The sequence below is a fragment of the Botryllus schlosseri genome, chromosome 2, assembly GCF_051294905.1.
Source record: "Botryllus schlosseri isolate E-star chromosome 2, Bs_hap1, whole genome shotgun sequence".
Lineage (NCBI taxonomy): Eukaryota > Metazoa > Chordata > Ascidiacea > Stolidobranchia > Styelidae > Botryllus > Botryllus schlosseri.
The window spans coordinates 29,221,586-29,244,305 of record NC_137237.1 but is presented as its reverse complement, the minus strand read 5'-3'; the positions used below and the strand labels follow the sequence as shown (position 1 = coordinate 29,244,305).

The 22,720-nt window shown below is 40.3% G+C and overlaps 1 protein-coding gene and 2 long non-coding RNA genes across 3 annotated transcripts in view; 2 read left to right on the top strand and 1 right to left on the bottom strand.

Annotated features, from left to right (window-relative positions):
• Nucleotides 1-22,720, bottom strand: part of LOC145457805 (uncharacterized) — a 569,341-nt gene that overhangs the window by 380,797 nt on the left and 165,824 nt on the right. The gene's annotated exons all lie outside the window — the stretch shown is intronic.
• The window catches only part of LOC145457667 (C-type mannose receptor 2-like), a 312,234-nt gene that overhangs the window by 137,115 nt on the left and 152,399 nt on the right, over nt 1-22,720 (top strand). The gene's annotated exons all lie outside the window — the stretch shown is intronic.
• On the top strand, nt 11,158-15,085 carry LOC145434387 (uncharacterized). The gene is made up of 2 exons (XR_013913372.1): nt 11,158-13,973; nt 14,832-15,085. It is a non-coding gene; the product is annotated as an uncharacterized LOC145434387 (long non-coding RNA).

Below are 22,720 nucleotides of genomic sequence, written 5' to 3'. Positions count from 1 at the left end.
TCAACAAATTTCTCCTATAAGCGGCAAACGTCGTACCGAATTGATCACTACGAGGCCTCTGGTGGAAGCATTTATCTTACTTTCAACCGTTTCAAGACAACATTTTTTCGGATCGTGACAAGCCATTCCAACTTCATCGATTCAAGTCAAAACGAACGCAAGTGAACTTGCATTATTTTCAATGAGCCGCTAGCCATTGAGAAAAAAAACATGCTAAACTTGGTGCAATGTTGACGAAACGGCAAGTGCCCAACTGATTTCATGTGCTGAATTTATTAGCCAGAGGACGACAGGGGTCATGGCACACAAGGTTTTGTGTTTTTCTTAAATGAGTAGCGGTCTGAAAAAATGACTGCGATCAAATTTTTTTTTTCGATTTGTGCTTTAATTTACGACATTTTTAGAGCGCAGGGCCCCTTTAAGCCACGGGTGGTCAACTTGCGGACGTACGGTCACATGTAGGCGTAAAATCATAATTTTGCGGCCGTTTTGAGTTTTGAGTAAACGTTAAAATGGTGTACCACGACAAAATAGGTTGAAGAGCAATGATCTATATCAACGGTTCTCAACCGGGGGTCCAAGGACCCCTGGGGGTCCGCGAAGCATTTTCAGGGGGTCCGCGAAGCCTCGAAATAGTTGATAACCTAATTCGTATTTCTTTCAATTCGGAAAATCACGAGGCAGTTTCGCTTCATTACTAGTAAAACTCCAGAGCTCACATCAACAGAATGGCCATCTGAGATGAAATATCCTACTGTGCAGATTCGTACTAATTGCTAAATTGCTGGCAATAGCCTACTGATACAAACATTTTGCTGTTTAGAGATGTTTTGTTGGGGATTGTGGGGAAAAAAGTTGGACGAGTATGGTCAATCATAGTGACTTCGAAATGTTAACAAAAATCCATGTTCTCCTGTGATATAAGGCTACGCAACGATTCTTCCATAATAACTTCAAGATAAACTGCTAGTCAGGGGTGGACAAACTTTTCAGCTAAAGGGCTTTATGAGATTTACGAACCATTATTCGTGGGCCACTTGAATGTTGATGACCTTTACCCGATTGGGTAATGGTGAAAACGATACGTATAATAATATGTATCAAAATCAATAACAATTGGCATGATGACTCAGTGTACATCGATGACCTAGACACGAACAGCGCGAAAAATTTTCAATGGTAATGAATGGATTCGGTCAACAATAATGTTACTTGCAAAAATTGTGGTTCGCCTCTGCATACCGCTGGGCTCATTTGGCAAGATCAACGATTATCCGGCACTTTGACTTTTCAATATCGCAGATTTCGTCGAATACGCGGAAGATTCTACTTTATGGTCAGATAGAAATGACCAGGCTTGACATAATTATTTTCAGTAAAAATACCTGCTTGTCAATTTTGGTGCCATATTTGTTGCGATCATACCCAAATGTGCCGTCGGAAGCGTTACGCGGTCTCATTACATTCGTCGACACCTATATTTGTGGAAATGGCTTTTCGGCACATTCGGTGGGTATTTTCAAAACACTACCACGTATTTCAGGAAAAGCAGTTGCAGAATTCGGTTTGAAATAATAGAAGTCAACCAAATTTCTACATGAATAGTATGATCTTATTTCCAAGAAAAGTCATTTCGTTGCCGTTTATCACTAAGCCGACAGTTATCATTTGTATAAGACAGATGACGTGATTGCACGATAATTGAGGTAAATTTGAACTAAAACTTCGTGGGGGTCCGCGGGGGCCGTGACGGTCTGAAAGGGGTCCGCGAAGACGAAAAGGTTGGGAACCACTGAACGATATCCTCCAACATCTCGCATGCATGCTAAGTGCGTGATCGTTGTTATGTGCTTGCTTTAAAAAAAAATCAATTGTCAATTTCAACTATCCGAGGATCCGTGAGTTTGAGTTTCCTGCTAAGGAAATACGTGGTTTAGGTGTACGCAAACGCATAGCGAAAAATACAAAACAGTTATGCAATAAAAGATTCAGTGACATCAACCTCGCTGAATTGAATAATTTTTTAAATGAATCACGTTTCGCATACCCGCTCATCGTACAACGAATGGTTGTCTGCATCTTCTCTAGTTCACAAATGCTTATGAAATGCTATATCGTTAATAATAAAATGGCGGTTCTTTTGAAGTGATGAGCTTGTACCGCGAGATGTTAATGAAAACTCAGAATAAGGGTCGCGCTCTGAAATGCTTTGAGAATCCCTGGACCAATACGTTCTCTTATATTATGTGGTGAACAAATGGTAAATGGACGACAGGTCACACCATGGTTGTAACTAAGTCACAAGGTTCCGAGTCACAAGTCGATCTCACTTTTATAGTTTAGACTCTAGTCAAGTCAAGTCATGTTGAATTCACCACCGAGTCAAGTCCGAGTCAAAGTCATGAAGTAAAGTTTCGCGTTGACTGTTCAGTTCCGAATTAATGTCATGTGAAATCAACCTTTGACAAGTCTGTTCGGCGATATCGAATGCTTCGCATTCAAAATATACTAATTTTGCTAACTTTTAGCAGTTTCTGGTAGAATTTTCAAGTATCAGTACTGATAGACGAATTAATAATAGTGTAACTCTACTATTCTTCGAAATGATATATTTGACTTGGTAGACCCAATCTCGAGTCACATGACTTCATCCGAGTTATGTGCAATGACTCGGTCCGAGTCATACGCAATGACTCGAGTACAAGTCGAGTCAATACACAAATTGACTCGAGTCGAGTCGAGTTATTTTTCATTTTTAGGAAAATGACTCGAGTCAAGTCGAGTCATTTTTCATTTTCGAGTCGAGTCACTAAAAAAATCGCTATTCGATTCTGACTCGAGTCGAGTCATTACAACCCTGGGTTGCATGTGTGTTGTAATGATGCGATTCCGACGTGACGAAGTAATTGAATTTTAGGGACATTAAACAAAACGAAACTGACTAGGCCAGTGATTCCCAGCCAGGGGGAATTCCCCATTCCGGGAAATGATTTAATTTTCAGGGGGGGATTTCGCTTTATAATTTGAACGGATTTATCAAATTATTCTTTTTCGAACTGTCAAGTAGGCAACCAGTTGTTTACGAATTCAGGTTCCTTTTGGCTGTTTTTTTTGCTGGAAGTATGTTCAATTGCCATTTGAAATCTCACCTTCACACAAAAATTCCCTCTATTCTTATACTAATGCAGATGTGCTGAAAGTGCAGTTCGCGAGACAATCTGTTAGGCCCGCGACGGCCTCTCAACAAATTTCTCCTATAAGCGGCAAACGTCGTACCGAATTGATCACTACGAGGCCTCTGGTGGAAGCATTTATCTTACTTTCAACCGTTTCAAGACAACATTTTTTCGGATCGTGACAAGCCATTCCAACTTCATCGATTCAAGTCAAAACGAACGCAAGTGAACTTGCATTATTTTCAATGAGCCGCTAGCCATTCGAGAAAAAAAGCATGCTAAACTTGGTGCAATGTTGACAAAACGGCAAGTGCCCAACTGATTTCATGTGCTGAATTTATTAGCCAGAGGACGACAGGGGTCATGGCACCCCAGTTTTTTTTTTTTTTTTAAATGAGTAGCGGTCTGAAAAAATGACTGCGATCAATTTTTTTTTTCGATTTGTGCTTTAATTTGAGACATTTTTAGAGCGTAGGGCCCCTTTAAGCCACGGGTGGTCAACTTGCGGACGTACGGTCACATGTAGGCGTAAAATCATAATTTTGCGGCCGTTTTGAGTTTTGAGTAAACGTTAAAATGGTGTACCACGACAAAATAGGTTGAAGAGCAATGATCTATATCAACGGTTCTCAACCGGGGGTCCAAGGACCCCTGGGGGTCCGCGAAGCATTTTCAGGGGGTCTGCGAAGCCTCGAAATAGTTGATAACCTAATTCGTATTTCTTTCAATTCGGAAAATCACGAGGCAGTTTCGCTTCATTACTAGTAAAACTCCAGAGCTCACATCAACAGAATGGCCATCTGAGATGAAATATCCTACTGTGCAGATTCGTACTAATTGCTAAATTGCTGGCAATAGCCTACTGATACAAACATTTTGCTGTTTAGAGATGTTTTGTTGGGGATTGTGGGGAAAAAAGTTGGACGAGTATGGTCAATCATGGTGACTTCGAAATGTTAACAAAAATCCATGTTCTCCTGTGATATAAGGCTACGCAACGATTCTTCCACAATAACTTCAAGATAAACTGCTAGTCAGGGGTGGACAAACTTTTCGGCTAAAGGGCTTTATGAGATTTACGAACCATTATTCGTGGGCCACTTGAATGTTGATGACCTTTACCCGATTGGGTAATGGTGAAAACGATACGTATAATAATATGTATCAAAATCAATAACAATTGGCATGATGACTCAGTGTACATCGATGACCTAGACACGAACAGCGCGAAAAATTTTCAATGTTAATGAATGGATTCGGTCAACAATAATGTTACTTGCAAAAATTGTGGTTCGCCTCTGCATACCGCGGGGCTCATTAGGCAAGATCAACGATTATCCGGCACTTTGACTTTTCAATATCGCAGATTTCGTTGAATACGCGGAAGATTCTACTTTATGGTCAGATAGAAATGACCAGGCTTGACATAAGTATTTTCAGTAAAAATACCTGCTCGTCAATTTTGGTGCCATATTTGTTGCGATCATACCCAAATGTGCCGTCGGAAGCGTTACGCGGTCTCATTACATTCGTCGACACCTATATTTGTGGAAATGGGTTTTCGGCACTTTCGGTGGGTATTTTCAAAACACTACCACGTATTTCAGGAAAAGCAGTTGCAGAATTCGGTTTGAAATAATAGAAGTCAACCAAATTTCTACATGAATAGTATGATCTTATTTCCAAGAAAAGTCATTTCGTTGCCGTTTATCACTAAGCCGACAGTTATCATTTGTATAAGACAGATGACGCGATTGCACGATAATTGAGGTAAATTTGAACTAAAACTTCGTGGGGGTCCGCGGGGGCCGTGACGGTCTGAAAGGGGTCCGCGAAGACAAAAAAGTTGAGAACCTCTGATCTATATCCTCCAACATCTCGCATGCATGCTAAGTGCGTGATCGTTGTTATGTGCTTGCTTTTAAAAAAAATCAATTGTCAATTTCAACTATCCGAGGATCCGTGAGTTTGAGTTTCCTGCTAAGGAAATACGTGGTTTAGGTAAACGCAAACGCATAGCGCAAAATACAAAACAGTTACGCAATAAAAGATTCAGTGACATCAACCTCGCTGAATTGAATAATATTTTAAATGAATCATGTTTCGCATACCCGCTTATCGTACAACGAACGGTTGTCTACATCGTCTCCAGTTCACAAATTCTTATAAAATGTTGTATCATCAGCAACAAAATCGCGGTAATTTTGAAGTGATAAGCTTGAACCGCGAGTTGGTAATGAAAACTCAGAATATGGGTCACTCTCTGAAATGCTTTGAGAACTTCTGGACCAGTGGTTCTTAAACTGGGATGACCTCCCCTCCTTGGGGCGCGTGAAAGCATATGAATGGGGGGCGCGAAGATGCGGTCAACCAGAAATATTTTTGGCGCTCCACGCGATTTGCCTCCATTTCATAATTATTGATCTGTGTACAGTCCGAATTTTATATTTCGTAATTCTCTCATCAACACTCATAATCTTCCATGCCATCGAACTATTCGTTAAAATTGCCAGCATTCTGTTTGCATTTTTCAATATGACGATAAGGGGCGCGCGAAATCTTTCAGTATCATAAAGGGGGGAGTGTCAAAAAAAGTTTGAGAATCACTGCCCTGGACCGATGGATTTTCCTATAGTTCGTGGGGAACATATGGTAAACGGACGATGAGGTCGCACGTGTGTGGTCATAATGCAATTCTGACCTGACGAAGTAATTAAATTTTGGGGACATTGAACAATCTGAAACTGACTAGGCCAGTGATTCCCAGCCAGGGGGAATTTCCCCTTCTGGGAAATGATGTAATTGTCAGGGGTGAATTTTGCTTTACGTTTTTAAGGTACCTGCCAAATTATTGTTTTTCGAACTGTAAAGTAGACAACTAGTTGTTTACGAATGTATGTTCCTATTAGCTGTTTTTGCTGGCAGTATGTTCAACTGCTATTTGAAATCTCACCTTTACATACAAATTCCCCTATTTTTAAAATAATGCAGATGTGCTGAAAGCGCAGTTCGCGAGACAATTTGTTGGGCTCGCGACGGCTTCTCAACAAATTAGTCATATAAGCGGCCTCTGGTGAAAGCATTTATCTTACTTTCAACCGTTTCAAGCAGGGCTGTGGAGTCGGAGTCGGAGTCGGTGGAGTCGGAGTGAGAGTTTGGCTAATTTTCGGTTGATGGAGTTGGAGTCGGAGTCGTGAAAATGACCCTGACTTCGACTCCGACTCCCACTCCAACTTCTTTATCATGAAAACAATCGCTCACAAATGTACTTTTAAATTACTAATATTAACTATAATAGGATTCTTATGTACCATCAATCACTGTTATTAGTAAAGATACAGATCAGGGACGGCCAAATTGTGCCCGCAGGCCAAATGTGGCCCGCGAAAAGGTTTTGTGTGGTCTGCGAGGTAATTTTTGAAATTGGATATAACATCAGGTAAAATTGCAAGCCCAAATTTGATTAGTCGGACTGCGAAATTTGATGATGACTGAGACATCAGTTTCGACGCATTGGCGTAACTAGGGGCCAGCCACATTTGTCTCAGATCTTCGTATATGACCATAAAGTTGAATATTTCGTAGCAGATTTATTTGGCTTGAAGTTTTTCTTAACACTTCGCATGATTTATGGTCACATTTCTTGCATTTAGTATTGGAAACGCTCCTAGAAATTTTAAATACGCGTAATTTATAGAATAGAGTCCAACTATACTCGCAACTAGGAGATAACGTGTCGTCCAACACGCGACTTTGCTTGTGCGCTCGAAGCGAGATCGACGGCGTAGAAACATTTGCACTAAATGACAGAGGATTGTTCACCCAAACCGTCGAAATGCCAAATAATCATGTCCTTGCCAAATGAGCCCATTGCTATACAGAGGCGATCCCCGATATATGCAAGTTGATCGAATTGATCGAATATTTATTGAATTCATTCAATACCTTTGAAAAAATTTCCTTCTTTGCGCGACCAGGGCATGACTGCACACTGTACAGTTGCAACGGAGTTTCATGCCATAACTGTTATCAATTTTAACACTAGAACTACCGGAACTTCGAACTACCTAGAACTACCATGTGGCTTTTTTGACGCATGTTAAATCTTCTTCGATTAAATGCATTTACCAGAGCTAAAAATCAGCACAAATCTCAACAAACGGTATCAGAAACCATTGTTTATTGCGCTCACAGCTACTTGCAATATTTTACATACACCTTAGGTCAACACTTATAAAACAAATCGCCGTTTTTTGGTGTAACATATAAGTGTTGCTCTGGTGCGCATTTGGTATTTGAGCACGTTCATTTATAAATTTAGAGTAGGTTCCAGATCCGCTTTAGCCACATCATCATTGATGGTTATTGCTGACATATCATAAAGCTTATCAGATAAGATTTGCATAATTCAATTTTGCAACTAATCCTCGATTTGCATATTTTTAGAGTATCGGCATTTTGGCAAGTAGACGATCATTCACATTCTAAGAAAACATGCACGGACCGTCGTCGACTTGTTGGTACCCTCATAGAATACTGCCTTGCAACCTGACCAATAATATCCCCCTGGTTTTGTTTCGTTATAACATTTAACCGTCACTGGTTTCTTGTTTGTGTTGTTTCTGAAGGAAACAGTTACCTCAGGTTGCAGTGAACTCAATATATATGTGTACAAATTCGATCTCTACACTGGCATCTCTCCGTTACGCTTATCAACAAGATGATAGCTTTGAAAAATGTGGCTACATGAAGCTGCCTGTGTTCCTTCTGGTCCTGGGTAGCTTCAGGCAACTTTTGACAATAGTGTCAACTGGGACTTCGTTTGCTTCTCCAAACGTATACAGCCACATTCATGTAACATTGTTTCGAGATGGATTACATCAGACTCTTCACATTACTATGCTTGGCAAATTTATAGATTATGGAAAAGGTGTCCTGTCCTATCCTTGCCTAAATATGAGACGCCCTTGTACAGATACTTGGTAGCAGCAGCTTCCACCATCTGACATTTTACCCCAATTATTTGCTGGCATTTCGACCCTGTAATGAACGGAAACCATATTATCTTTATCGAATCCACACCTTTTTTTACTCCTTATGTCAATGGAAAGATCATGACTTCCATAAATCTGTTCTTCGAGAGGGCCTGACTAAACATAATGCACCCATGCCCTCAGTCCTCATATGCATTCAATTCACTAGATTCAGCTCACTCTCCCCCCGAAGATCCATCTCGTAGACCGGATCAAAGACCCTTTGCCCTTGTACAACCCTAGTATATTAGTATGGACAATACAGATGTCGGCTTGGTCTAATGGTACATTTCAAATTTCATGTCCTGTAACACGCTGAGCTTCAGAAATGTAATATTACAGAGCTTTGGTGACTTTAGAACGAGGAAGATCCAGGGCCTTCTATTACAAGGGATGTTGTTGCTAACACAGTTAGACCGAGTCGATATTAACAAAGTTCTGTTGTTACAAACGGCTTTTCTGCGTTTATCAGATACATAACCACTTTCAAGAATATGAAACTGCGATGCCTGAAGGTAGAAAAAGTGTAATGCGTCAAAAAAGCCACTCGGTAGTTTTAGGTAGTTCTGTGTATAACTTTTTTATTTGTACTAGATGAGTGATGAAAATCATGGGTAAGGTGGCCTACATAAAATAAATAAAAGTCAAGAAGTTTCAGCCGAACAGCGTAGGATTTGACTGAATACCAGCTCTTCAAAAATGAAAATGCGTCAAAAAAGCCACTTGATCGTTCTAGTGTTAAAGAGTATTCATACAAGTCTTGTTTTCAATGTTACCGAATTCGGTTCATTTCTATCGGACGACTAAATAAATGTTATCAACATTCAAGTTGCCCGCGCAATGGTTCGTAAAACTCCACGTGGTCATTTGACCGAAAAGGTTGGCCACCCCTGACAAAGATAGAATTGGACATTATTTTCAAATTACAATTCAGTTGCATAGAGTAAGAAAGAAGCAATATGCATCTTCGAGATGCTATCACAAATTGATGCAAGTTTTGGAATATTATCATGATATTGTGACAGAGCAATTATATCGTCTGGTTGTAAAATTGATATAAATATAACCAAACGCTCCTTCTCACTAGACAAAATGAAAAAATATTTGTAGTGTAGCATAGCTGCTTGGTCCGAACAAATGATTAGGAAAGACTGCAAGTCCTAATAGTCCTTGAATACTTGAGCAAGTGCATGTGGACTAGACATACGCTATTTCACTACTTCCTATACTTCGCTTATGACCAATCTATGTGTGTGTTTGTACTCAGTACAGTGTGTAATGAGAAAATTAGTAAGATGCATCTCTGTATTAGTTGCTGACTTATAAACAAGAGCAAAACTTCGATTGTCTTATCTACATTTTAATAATACAGGATCGGATAAATGTCGTGTTTGAATAATTCATACATATTAGGTTATTAGAGAGTCCATGTTATAAAAACTGATAAAATGTGAAAAAAGGAAGGATTTTTATAACGGCAATCTTTCATGCAAAGTGAATAATTCGAGCTGTGCCACAATGAAACAATTTTGCATGCCATCGTTAATCATCTGTTTGCATATGTTTAATGGCTATATGATAGTCATATAACCGTCACTGTGGCATATAATTTTCGAAGTAAATTGGTAATACTGTTGGAGTTGGGGTTGGAGTCTGAGTCAGAGTCGGTCGGTTTAGAGACTCAGGAGTCGGAGTTGGAGTGGGTGGTGAAATTTACCGACTCCACAGCCATGGTTTCAAGTCAACATTTTCAGATAGTGACAAACCATTCCAACGTCATCGATTCAAGTCCAAGCGAACGCAAGTGAACTTGCTTTATTTTTTAATGAACAGCTACCCAAGCAAGACAAAAACATCCTGAACTTGGTGCAATGTTGACAAAACGGTAAGTGCGTACGTAATTTCTTGTGCTGAATTTATTAGCCAGAGGACGACAGTGGCCATGGCACCCATAGTTTTGTATTTTTTTTAAATGAGTGGCATTTTGAAAAAATGACTGCGGCCAAAATTGTTTTTTTTTCGATGTGTGCTGCAATTTGAGACAACATCATTTTTGGAGCGCAGTCATGGGTGGTCAACCTGGGGACGTGCGGCCACATGCCAATCTAAAATCACACTCGTGGTCGGAAATAAGTCATTTACGTTTCACTTTCTGTGATGATTAGCAATTGAAACCTTCCAAAACGCATGGGCTTCGAAGTCGGGCTATGTTATGCTAAGTATGTATTTGTATAAACACCATACTGGTCGAGGCTCAGTTGTACGCTACAGGTACTGTACTGTGCTGTGTTGTGGTAATGCCCTATGATCTGACACTAGCCACGATTGAACATTGAACATTCTCAAGGACACGTTAAAATTCACCATAAATATTAGAAACAGGCCTCAGCAGGGAATTATCCGAATGAAGTCATGCACAGACACCGAACGTTCTTGGCCAATGGGTATTGTCGCTGTATGGGTATTGTCGCTACAACAGAGCCTCGACAACACGGTGATTATGCATAGGTTGCAAGTAGCATTGAGATTTCGCGCTGTTGTATCATGTTTCATGTGGAATCAAACTGAATGTCGCAGCATATGTTTACCGCATACTACATAAAGAAATTGAGCTACAGTATGGAGGTTGCGTCGAGTAAGTGCGACGGTGAAGATATCGCCCCAGAAATTTCGCGACGGGTTAAGAAACGATGACTCGCAGCCGCGTCAGTTGGTCTTTTGCAAAACTCATTTATTTGCAGCTCCATTACGATGGCTTTCTGAAGAAAATAGCCGAGGCCATTGTTTTTATTATCTGCGCTTCAATTTGAGACTACATCATCTTTAGAGCACAGTGCTCCTTTAAAGTCACTGTTATGCTGTGCAATCACGAGAGCGTTTGTGGCAATACACGAACTAGTGCGGAACCATTTCCGTAACCGTCTATATATAACGCTCACTCGTATTAAGCGTGTCAGATAGAGGAAATCAGTCGACAGTTGCTCTCTCGCCGCCTGGATTCGACGTGAAATAGTCAACAGTCGGTCGCTGGATTTTACAAACTTTACCTTCTGACTGATGTATAATACTCAACAGCCGTTACTGCATGCGCTACTTTTTGTGCTATTGTAGAAGTATAAAATCAGGGTTGGCCAACCTCTTAGTAAGGCTGGGCAAAATCGAGTAGGCCTACCTGAGTGATTCGATTCTGAATCACGTATTACGCTTCGAGTCGAGTCGAGTATCACTCATGATGACGTCACCACTGAATGTAATATGTCAAAGTTCAAATATGTAACGCTAATGCCACCAGAAATAACATAATGCCTGTTATCTATCACGTTACAGATACTTTGGTATTTTTTCGACCATACCGATTTCATTGCACTTCTTGAAAATCTTGTGGGATGAGCATGACTTCGGAAATGTGTTATTTCCAGTAACGTTCGTAGCTTTATACTATATCTCGTATAGTGAGACGCGGCCAATCAAGTTTTTAAGGTTTCATCAATGGAAAATAGTATCAAAACTTTAATCGTCGTTAGTAAATTAACTTTCAGTAGCGGGAAGTGAAAATTTCAGTACTCGAGAAAATCGTCTTTTTCTACTCGACTCGAATCATTAGAATTATTACTCGATTCAGATTCGAGTACCAGGGTTGTAATGACTCGAGTCACAATTTTCTGATGACTCGACTTGACTCCAGTCATTTTTTCAAAATACGAAAATGACTCGACTCGACTCGAGTCAATCTGTGTATTGACTCGACTTGGACTCGAGTCATTGCGCATGACTCGAACCAAGTCATGTGACTCGAGACTCAGACTGCCAATACCGACATTTCATTGTAATTTCGAAGAATAGTAAAGTAACCACCCTATTGGGATTTCGTCTATTGGTACTGGTACTTCAAAATGCGACCAGAAACTGTTAAAAGTGAGAAAAATTTGTGTATTAAAAACGCGAATCATTTTATGACACCAAACAGAGTTATAAAAGTGAGTTTAACAAGACTTGGAACTGGACACTGAGCAGTCAACACAATGACTTGGACTCGGACTCGAGTCATAATACCATGACTCGGACTCGAACCTCTGTTTGATGACTTGGACGGACTCAGACTTGACTCGGTGGTGATTGAAAATGACTCGACTTGACTCGAGTCAAAACTATGAAAGTGAGATTGATTTGTGACTCGGAGCCTTGTGACTTGGTTACAACCCTGTCTAGTACTCAAAACATCGTGCCAAGCCCTACCTGTTGGAGGAGGGGTGGGCAGCTTGAGTAGTCGGTGGGTCAAATATGGTAAAGTGAAGTAGGCTTACCTGGCGGGCAGGAGTCCTGAATCGCTAGAATAATTACGTATTTGTCTACCTATACGAGGAATGTATCGTATTTAATGTAAACTTTATGCTCAGCATTTATTAATGAATTGCAATAGCTAGTGAAGTCAATGAGATATCTGCGGTCGATCAAAGTTGTCAGAAGGTTATTTGACCTCTAGCTGTATGTCGGACGTTGAAACTCTTGGTGAAGACTGTACATGACCAGCGGGTTACATTATCATGTACGACCAGAAACTGTCTGCGGGTCGCTCAAAACTCCGTCGTGGGCCGGTTCGGCCCGCGAGCCGTATGTTCCCACCCCTAGGTCAGAGACTAGAGATAGAGTGATATGCTTTACTTCGTTACTATACAAAGATACACATCATAGGCTATATATCTATATATCTATATATGGAGTTATTGCATCAGCCGCGTCGGTCAGTCATTTATGGTGTATCCTATACCGTACTAATTAATCTACTAAAATTGTTTCTAGATTCAGCCAATTCCTTACAATGTACCCGCTAAGTGATATCTAATGATGAATGATATCTAAGTGACAGTAAGTTTCACATGTTCACCGGCTGCAAATAATTGGTAGCTAATTCGTGTAGCTATAGTAGCCTGGTATGTTGTAGTGTGACAGGTGACTGTTACTAATTTTGCGAATAAATTCTTGTAAATTGACTTAACCGCCAAATGACTGCAATATCACATACTGACAAGCACTGTTCCCTCTAAGCTGCGCGGTCGCGCACTGCTTTTAAAGTCACTGCAACTCCGGGCTTTTAAATGGACCGCGCAGTGAGTTGGTGAGTTCGTAATTCTAGTAAATTGACTTAATTGCCAAATAACGGTAATATCACATACTAACAAGTTAAATTACAAGCCACGTGCAATTATCGTCTACAATCATTGTCGATTTTACATATTTGTATTCGTGCTGCAGGGACTACTGCGCCCAGTTGTTATAACAATTTCACTGATAAACGTGTTTGAAACATGCGAAAAATATCTACTACTTAATAGATCTGAAAAGTAAGGAATTTTGCCTAATCAACTCTGAACTATGGAAATCCTAAAAATATGACCGCTTTGAGTAATCAGGGCCAGTAGAAAAATCACGCTAGAGTATACTTTTAAATAGTAAAGGTATTTCTGTATTCACCGGCTCTGCTAATATCTCGGCAACGAGGGGTGTGCCTACATAACATTAATGTGCTAATGCAAGATGTTTATACGGCAGTTACAAGACCTTTCATTGTTGAAGGGCAGATTTGCTTGTTATAACGCAGGAGGAATAATGAAATTATTGCTTACCATTGTGTTTTGGGCTATGATATTTGCCGTGGCAGTGGGGAAGAGAACTGAACACGGCAGCAAACTACTGGAACGGGACAGCGACGAGAGTGAAGCACTAGTTGATGAGTTCTGGCCACCCTCAATGGCAGTGTTGTTCAGTGAGTTGAGTATAGTCATTACGGCTCAGTATACGCATTGATCGCTAGACAGTAGGGTTGTTCACAAAAACTTTTTTCTAATATTCCGGGGATTCACTGATTAAATTGTTAAGCTGCCTAGAAAAGGTCGCACAGCAAATTTGGGCCCATTCCAGCCAGCAGAAGCCGCCGTGGAGCCAATTGAATTGTTTAATATACTGAACAAATTTGAAAAAAATTCAAATTTTACTGTGGATTCCCCATAAAATTGTTAAATTGTCTACAAAAACAATACAAAATAAATTTGACGCAATTACAACCCGTAGATGCGAAGTTTATGAGTTTCTTATCAATAACTCTGGGATTACCCCTCATTTAATGCCACTTTTGCAAACCCAATACTCTCAACTGCACTCTGAGCAAAAATTGTTAAGCATCGTTATTTTCGGCGACTCAATAATTTCATGGGATTCACAATAAAATTTGAAGAAAATATTCTTCATTATTTTTATTACATATAAAAATTTCAATTGGCTCTGGTTGGAATTGAGCAAAATTTGGTGCATACCGTTTTTTTAGACAACCTGACAAGTTAATCAGTGAATCCCTGTAATACGAAAAAATTAAATTTGAATTCGAATTTATATACATGTTACATCCTTATCTAATCAGTGAGCGCACTGGAAAGCAAAAGCCGTTCAAAAATATTCGAATTCTGATAATTTACTCTCGAATCGAACGGGTGATTTCACATATTTGATCGTGGACCAAAAGCAGTTTCTATTTATTGGAAATGTATGAGCGCATATCCGCAATCGAAATATGTATTATTCGTTATATGTGGAATGATAGCTGACATCTTTATACTTTTTGTTTCAGAGGGATGGTCAGGCTAGAAAAGTCGAAGGCTGCAATGGGATACAGCTAGAAATTACAAAGTTTGAATGTTACTACTATATACTCCGATGTCGTATTTCGTCTTTACTAGACCTCTCCATATTTTACAGTAGACGTCGTCCTCAGAAAATGCATAGTATTTGTTGTAATGTTATTCGAATGGTGAATGTGATACTTTGGTTTCATTATTTATGAGTTCTGGCATACCGAAATAAATGTGATATACAAACGGGCAATGATATGTCATTCAGCGATATCGTATGTCCGAGTTATGGGTAATATGTTATGATCGCATGTTCAGTTTGGGATGGAAGCCAAGCAATTCACTGTGGTAAAACGTGCAATTCTATAGCCAACAGATTGTTGATAGATGATAGCAATTCCTCTAAGCATCTGGCCTATTAATGTAAGCCGCAGCTAAAATATCGGGTCATTGATAAAGGTTGATTGCTGAATGCATCATAGAAGGTAATTGGTTTTTATCGCATTACCAACACATTCGAAGCTTAATGCGCAATGGGAGCACAAAGAGAGAATGGCTAGAAAGGCAGAAACAATCGGATGCCGGTAGTAAGGCTGGCCAAAATCGAGTCCGTATGTGTAGTTCTGTTCTGGCTCGAGTATTCGGCTTCGAGTCGACTTGATAATTCGAGTATCACTTATGATGGCGTCACAACAGTATGGAAAATTTGAAAAGTACGTGCCTTTTAGCAACCACAAAGATAACAATCCCAGTTACACATCAAATTAAAGCTAATTTGATGTTGTTTCGACCAAAACCTTTTAATTTCACTCTGTGACAATGTTGTTCTCTGACGACGACATCATAGATACGTCTTTTCCCATAATTTGACTCCAGTCATTGTCATACATCTGGACCATGATTCGACACGAATTGAGGCAATGTTTGTATTGACTCGACTTGTAGTCGAGTCACTACGCATGACTCGACCAGCAAGTCATGTCAATTGCCATTCGTGCGATGTGCGCCGTCGAGAGAGGACGCCTCATCGTGATCTTATAGCGTGCTCTGCCGTGGGCGCGCGTTCTTCTTGGTCCGCGGCTCAGTATAGATAACGTTGACACGTTAGCGCGAGTCTTTTATTAAAAGCAACTAAAATACGACCATGTTCGTCCGACGGAGACTAAAGAGCGACTGCACCTCCGACGGTCACTAAAAGGCGACTAAAAGCCGACTGGCACAACATAGGTTCGCAAACAGAAACAAATAGCAGCCTGATTAATGATCAGTGCAGTGCAATCAACATCATCAGGGAGCAGAACGCTACAAGGGCCCCCCTGGTTGGTAAAAGCTCTAGGATATAATAGACAAAGTCAACGATTCAACTACGGATTCAAGGACTCTACCAGCGTGACACGGTAGTGATTACCAGTGTTGGGATGACTCGAGTCATGACTTGACTCGAGTCAGACTCGAGTCACCTTTTTCGTATGACTTGACTTGACTCGAGTCACTTTGCTAAAATGACTTGACTTGACTTGACTCGGTGTATCGGATATGTGGATTGACTCGTGACTCGGAGCAAAATTCACGAGTCAATTTCAAGTCATAAAGTAATCGGTGTCATTAAAAATCATTGTATCTTGCACATGGTCGGATTGTACGCGAAACGCTGGTGTAACCCGTGAGAGCGACCAATCATTCAATGATCGTGCGTTTTACTGAGCCTCCATTGTTCTCTCACAAATAAATCGAGCTCAAACGAAGTGATCGAAGCTTACGTTGTCGTAAACTAGTATAGTATAGTAATTTAATAGCAAAATGTATATCTCTATTCTTACCTTAACCAAACCTCTTTGTTTTCTTGAAATTGAATTCGAATATAGTTTATAGTCCTCAATCATTGGCGCAGGGTCGAATTGTATCATATCAATTTATAAATGGTTGATGTATTGCCCATTATCAATTCGTTTCTCTATTCTCTGGTAACTATGTAAACTGAGGCTATGCAATTACTTGCGTAGTTTAGCAGTTCTACGTATGTGAGCGAAACAGCGCCTCCTTGCATGTATATTTAACTCTATATTCGTTCATTGCTCCAAAATCAATGACCACTCAATCTGTATTTCAGACAGCTGGCAAAATGCAGTGACGTAATCATGCCTCATGATGCCTCGAAAAGGCAACTTGACTTGAATTCTGACTTGACTCGTGACTTGACTTGACTTGACTCGACTTGACTCGAGTCACCTCCAAAAATCGAGTGACTTGACTTGACTCGAGTTACCTTCGAAAATGGATTGACTTGACTTGACTCGAGTCAAAATGTGCAATGACTCGAAATGACTCGTGACTCGAAGGTAGTGACTTGATCCCAACACTGGTGATTACACAGACTAAGATTCGAATGCGAGTTCAATTCTAATGTTCTAACGACTAACGAAAGCGCGGTGGGTGTGGTGGCAAGCTGTAAACGACACAATTATTCGTTTAGCGATAAATATGCAATTACCAATGTGAAAGGTCCGGTAGGTAGACGCTTTATATGACATACAAAGAGGTGAATAAGCCTGCGGCGAAACTAACATAAGTGATGACGGAAAAGTGAACGAGTATCACACTAAATATACATTTCAAATACTGCTGATAACACAAAATCGTAGGGTGCGAATAATACGGCCACTGGCATATTAACAAAGTCAATCGGTTGAGGCGTCATGCGGACAGTTATTCGTTCGAATTGTGAAAAACATTTCAGTGCGGATCAAAACTTGATGTGGACAAAATAAACTGGATCGAGTGATGTACGGTGTGATTATCATTTCAAAAACACGTGTGCGTAATTGTATAATCGTTTGGGACGTGTGATTTTTAATTCGAAGTGTGATTTTGAATTCGAATTTAAGTTATCTGGAATCTGCGCAACCCAGAGAAAGGGCGTTTGGATTTACTAACTACCCGATACCATCGGAGTCAATAGTGAATAAACTAGAAGAGGGATTCACTAAATGGCGAGGCAACACATTCAAGTGCCATGCACATTACAGACCTTCGATGGCGAAAAAGTATAGTTGATCGAGTAACGGTTGAGCGAGATATTTTTAGAATTGCGCGACTACAAGCGTTGTCTAAGCCTGTATGGTACGCAAGTAGGTATGGGTTGCGAAAGCTTTTTGGTCGTAAATAAATTCATAATTCGCTAACATAAGTCGAAGTTTTAGTACTATCATATCGCGTGATGATCAACCTTACAACAGTTTTGGGATATGTAACCGTCTAGTCGCGGCTGATTGCGCAAGACAACGATAAGAATTGATTAGAGTAAACTGAAAAACGGTCAATGAACATGGAACAAATAAATGAATATGCAGCTATTGCTAGCAGAACGTTTATCAACATAACGGAGCGGAATTGTTCGACAAGTACACTAGCAATGGGTTACCGGAATCTCGGCATTTCGATTGAACTTCGAACGTTATTGGCATAGCACGTTGACATCGCTGGACGAATTAGCTCCGTTGTACTAAATATTTCGCAAGTCGTGTCGTTTAGGCCCATGAGAAGCCTAGTAGATTCTCGAATGCGTGAGCGGGTAATGTAGAACAGAACGTCGAAAGCGTCTGCCACATACTAGACGAAGAGCGTTTTCATTCGGAATATGCCTTGGGCAAGTCGTCGCTCGACAAGATTAAGTGAAGGGGGGATCTGCGTTTAAGCTCATTTCCCGCCGTTTCTGTCGATGTCGAGGTGATTCGATTCGGTTCGGTTCATGGTCCCATCATGAATAATGGTTCCGTCGGTTGTGTAGGAGATTCGTTCGGCTCATCTGTCGTTCTACATTTGGAATGCGCAGTGAGACAGCAGTTATAGCTGCCTTTCTATGTGGTCGCTGTGCTAAGGCTCGGTCATGTCGTCGTCGTGCTGCAAACATGCAAGTCTGCAATCGATGAAAGAAGTTGTACTTGGCGAAGTCTTCAGCATGCAGATTAGAGTTGTTCTGGGGTCTAGAATGGACGAACTGTCAGCGGTAAACGGACGCAGATATTGAGTGGCTTCGGGTCGAAGCGTCGTACCAAAGCAAGTACGTGTGGAAAGGTCCGAATTCTATGTCGTTGAAATCCCTCATTCATGAAAACAAACTAACGATTCCTATGTAGCTATGTAGCCAGTGCATATCTCGTTTTCGCATATCGTGAGTTCATGGCTTTCCATCGTTGATCCTGGTCAATCTTGTGGCATTACAGTAGCCCAGTCTACCGCGCTGCATTGCTAGAATCACGTCGGGGTCACCAAAATATAGCGTGCTCTGTCGTGGGCGCGCGTTCTTCTTGGTCCGCGGCTCAGTATAGATAACGTTGACACGTTAGCGTGAATCTTTTATTAAAAGCAACTAAAATACGACCATGTTCGTCCGACGGAGACTAAAGAGCGACTGCACCTCCGACGGTCACTAAAAGGCGACTAAAAGCCGACTGGCACAACATAGGTTCGCAAACAGAAACAAATAGCAGCCTGATTAATGATCAGTGCAGTGCAATCAACATCATCAGGGAGCAGAACGCTACAAGGGCCCCCCTGGTTGGTAAAAGCTCTAGGATATAATAGACAAAGTCAACGATTCAACTACGGATTCAAGGACTCTACCAGCGTGACACGGTAGTGATTACCAGTGTTGGGATGACTCGAGTCATGACTTGACTCGAGTCAGACTCGAGTCACCTTTTTCGTATGACTTGACTTGACTCGAGTCACTTTGCTAAAATGCACCTCCGACGGTGACTAAAAGGCGACTAAAAGCCGACGGGCACAACATCGGTTCGCAAACAGAAACAAATAACAGCATGATTAATGATCAGTGCAGTAATCAACATCATCAGGGAGCGGAACGATACAATCTCGTAAGAAGTGATCGACAGCAATGATTTGGTCATTACCAACGTCACGGCAGGAACTCGCATCAACATCGCGTCGTATTTCGGTGCCACATCTCTGTTAGACCTATCCATTGCATCAAAAGATATCGCACTTGAAATAGAAACCACGGTCACAGACCATTTACTAGGAAGCGATCACTTTGTCATATTCAACGCGATCAATATCTCAGTCGCTATACCAGAAAATCACTTTCGGTAGTGGTCATTCCTCAAAGAAGATTGGGATAGGTATAGGTGGGATGGGATGGGAGGTTAGGATGTTTGGGATATGTTGTGAGTGAAATAGTTGGTTTTGTGGGTCGATAAATACAATGTATATCATCAACAAATGTTTGTTGAGCGATAATTACAAGAAAAAGAGTATGAGCAGGAAAACAGAACTTTTAAAACAGAAGGGGAAGAAGAGTGTACCTTCAGTGATAATATTGTAGGTAAGCCAATAATGTGCCTTATCTGTCAAGATTCGCTCAATAAATACAAATCTAGTAACTTGAAACACGAAACCAAACACCAAATCTTTGCCACGGGTTACTCAAGAAAGACAGGTTTACGGAGTGATAAGGTTATCGGGCTGAAATCTTCCATAAATGTTCAGCAGCAATTGAAGGAACCGCTCTACACTGATTTGACGTCATATCAGTCTGATTTCAAACACTTTGCAGCCCAGGTGGGGGACGTACCATATCTTCACACAATAATAAACTTCATTCGATTTTTTTTTTAAACTCAAATAAAGCGTATCGGGACTTCGTGAATTTTTTGACTAGTTTTCCTTTTCTATCTACTTCTCTTACTACTACAAAACTTCTACAAAACTACTACTTCTCTTACACTTCTACTAAACTCCTTGACTGAATCTTGTAAAGAAAAGGGAAACTGGTCGAAAAATTCACGAAGTCCCGATACGCTATATTTATTCATCTCAGAGTCGAGATGATGTTGAGTCATATGGTGTAAGAGGATATGAAATATTAGACTTTCATGATGGAACTGAGTTGGCCGGGAAGTTAAGGCGTTGGACTTAAGTTCCAACGGGCGAGTGTCCGCGTGGGTACGAACCCCACACCCAGTGCGTTTTACGGGGATTAATATTTTATAAACTCAAATATAGCGTATCGAGACTTCCTGAAACTTACTCGGAAATAGGTACTTCTACCCTAATTTAAAACATTTTTCAGATGTCGCAGCTTTGCTTGAGTTTTTCAAAATGTACATTTTGTAACTACCTCGTTATCTAAGCCCTCTGGGTAAAAGTATGTGGTAGTACAATTGCGACAAATACTCAGATTCTGTAGAGTACATAGAAAACTACTTTTTCCAATCTATTAAATACTAAACTATGGATTTTGTAAAATGAAAACTAATTTTGTTAAAGCATCAAACACTTTGACGTCGAATTTCCTAAATTAGATAGAAAACTACTCTTTTCCGGTGTACTACAGAATTTACACTATGGATTTTATACAGCATAGACTAATAATTATACAAACCGCCAAACACTTTTACATCGGATTTTATGAAGTAAAAAGAAAACTATACTTTTCCAGTTCATTAAAGACTTTTACACTATGGATTTTGTAAAATAAATACTGATTTTATTGAAGCGCTGAACACTTTTACAATGAATTTTGTAAAGTAGATAGAAAACTACTTTTTTCTGATGTACTGAAGACTATACACTATGGATTTTGTAGAGTATATACCAATTTTACAAACTGCCGAACACTTTTACATCAGATTCTTTAGAGTACTCAAGTAGGTTTTTGTATACATGTACCTAATACTCAAGTGTTTATGATATTGGACTGCTTCAACTTCATCACAGTTTCAGTATTGAACAGAAATAGACCTAGAATACTAAGCTTTTGTCGGAATAGCTACTTCTACCTCAATTTATTGGATTTCACCGACATCATAGCTTTAATTGATCTCTCCAAAATGTACATTATACAAGTACCTCAGCATCGAAACCCGCTCGCTATAAGTATCTGGCAGTATACTGATGACAAGTACTCGGGTACTAAATAGCTTAGGTATATATATATAGTATCTGTTGTAGCGTGTTGAAACCCAGCAAACACAGAAAAGACCAGAGATGTAAACAAATTCGTTTTTATTTGGTTTCTATTGAAGCAGGGTTGAAACCAAGTTACAAGGCTGCGAGTCACAAGTCAATCTCACTTTTATAGTTTTGACTCGAGTCAAGTCGAGTCATTTTCTATTCGCCACCGAGTCAAATCCGAGTCCAAGTCATTGAGCAGAGGTTCTAGTCCGAGTCATGGGATAATGACTCGAGTCCTAGTCCAAGTCATTGTGTTGACTGCTCAGTTTCCAATTAAAGTCTTGTTAAACCAACTGTTATAACTCCGTTTGGTGATATCGAATGGTTCGCATTTATAAAATACTAATTCCCCTCACTTTTAATAATTTCTGGTCCCATTTTCAACTGCCAGTACCAATAGACGAAATCCCAATAAGGCGGTTACTCTACTATTCTTTAGAATTACAATAAATATCGGTTTTGGCCGTCTGAGTCTCGAGTCATATGACTTGGTTCGAGTTAGTCGCAATGACTCGAGTCCAATTCGAGTCAATACACATATTGACTCGAGTCGAATCGAGTCATATCCGTATTTTGAGAAAATGACTCGAGTCAAGTCGAGTCATCAGAAAATCGTGACTCGAGTCGAGTCATGACTCGAGTCATTACAAACCTGCCAAGCAGGATAGTAGAAAGTCCGTTTTTGTGTCGACGCGTCTAAACGCGAGGTAAATCGGGTATGCAAATAAAACCTATAAAAACCGTTTTTATTAACAATGCTTCAGAACGTAAAACGGATGGTTAAAAGAGCCTCCCGGCATCCTAACTTCTCTGCCCTCACTTATTTAGGCACTCCCTGTCGTGGCTGAGAACACAGACACGATATTAACCACTATATATTACCTTGGATTATCGGAAGATATTGGTTTCATGA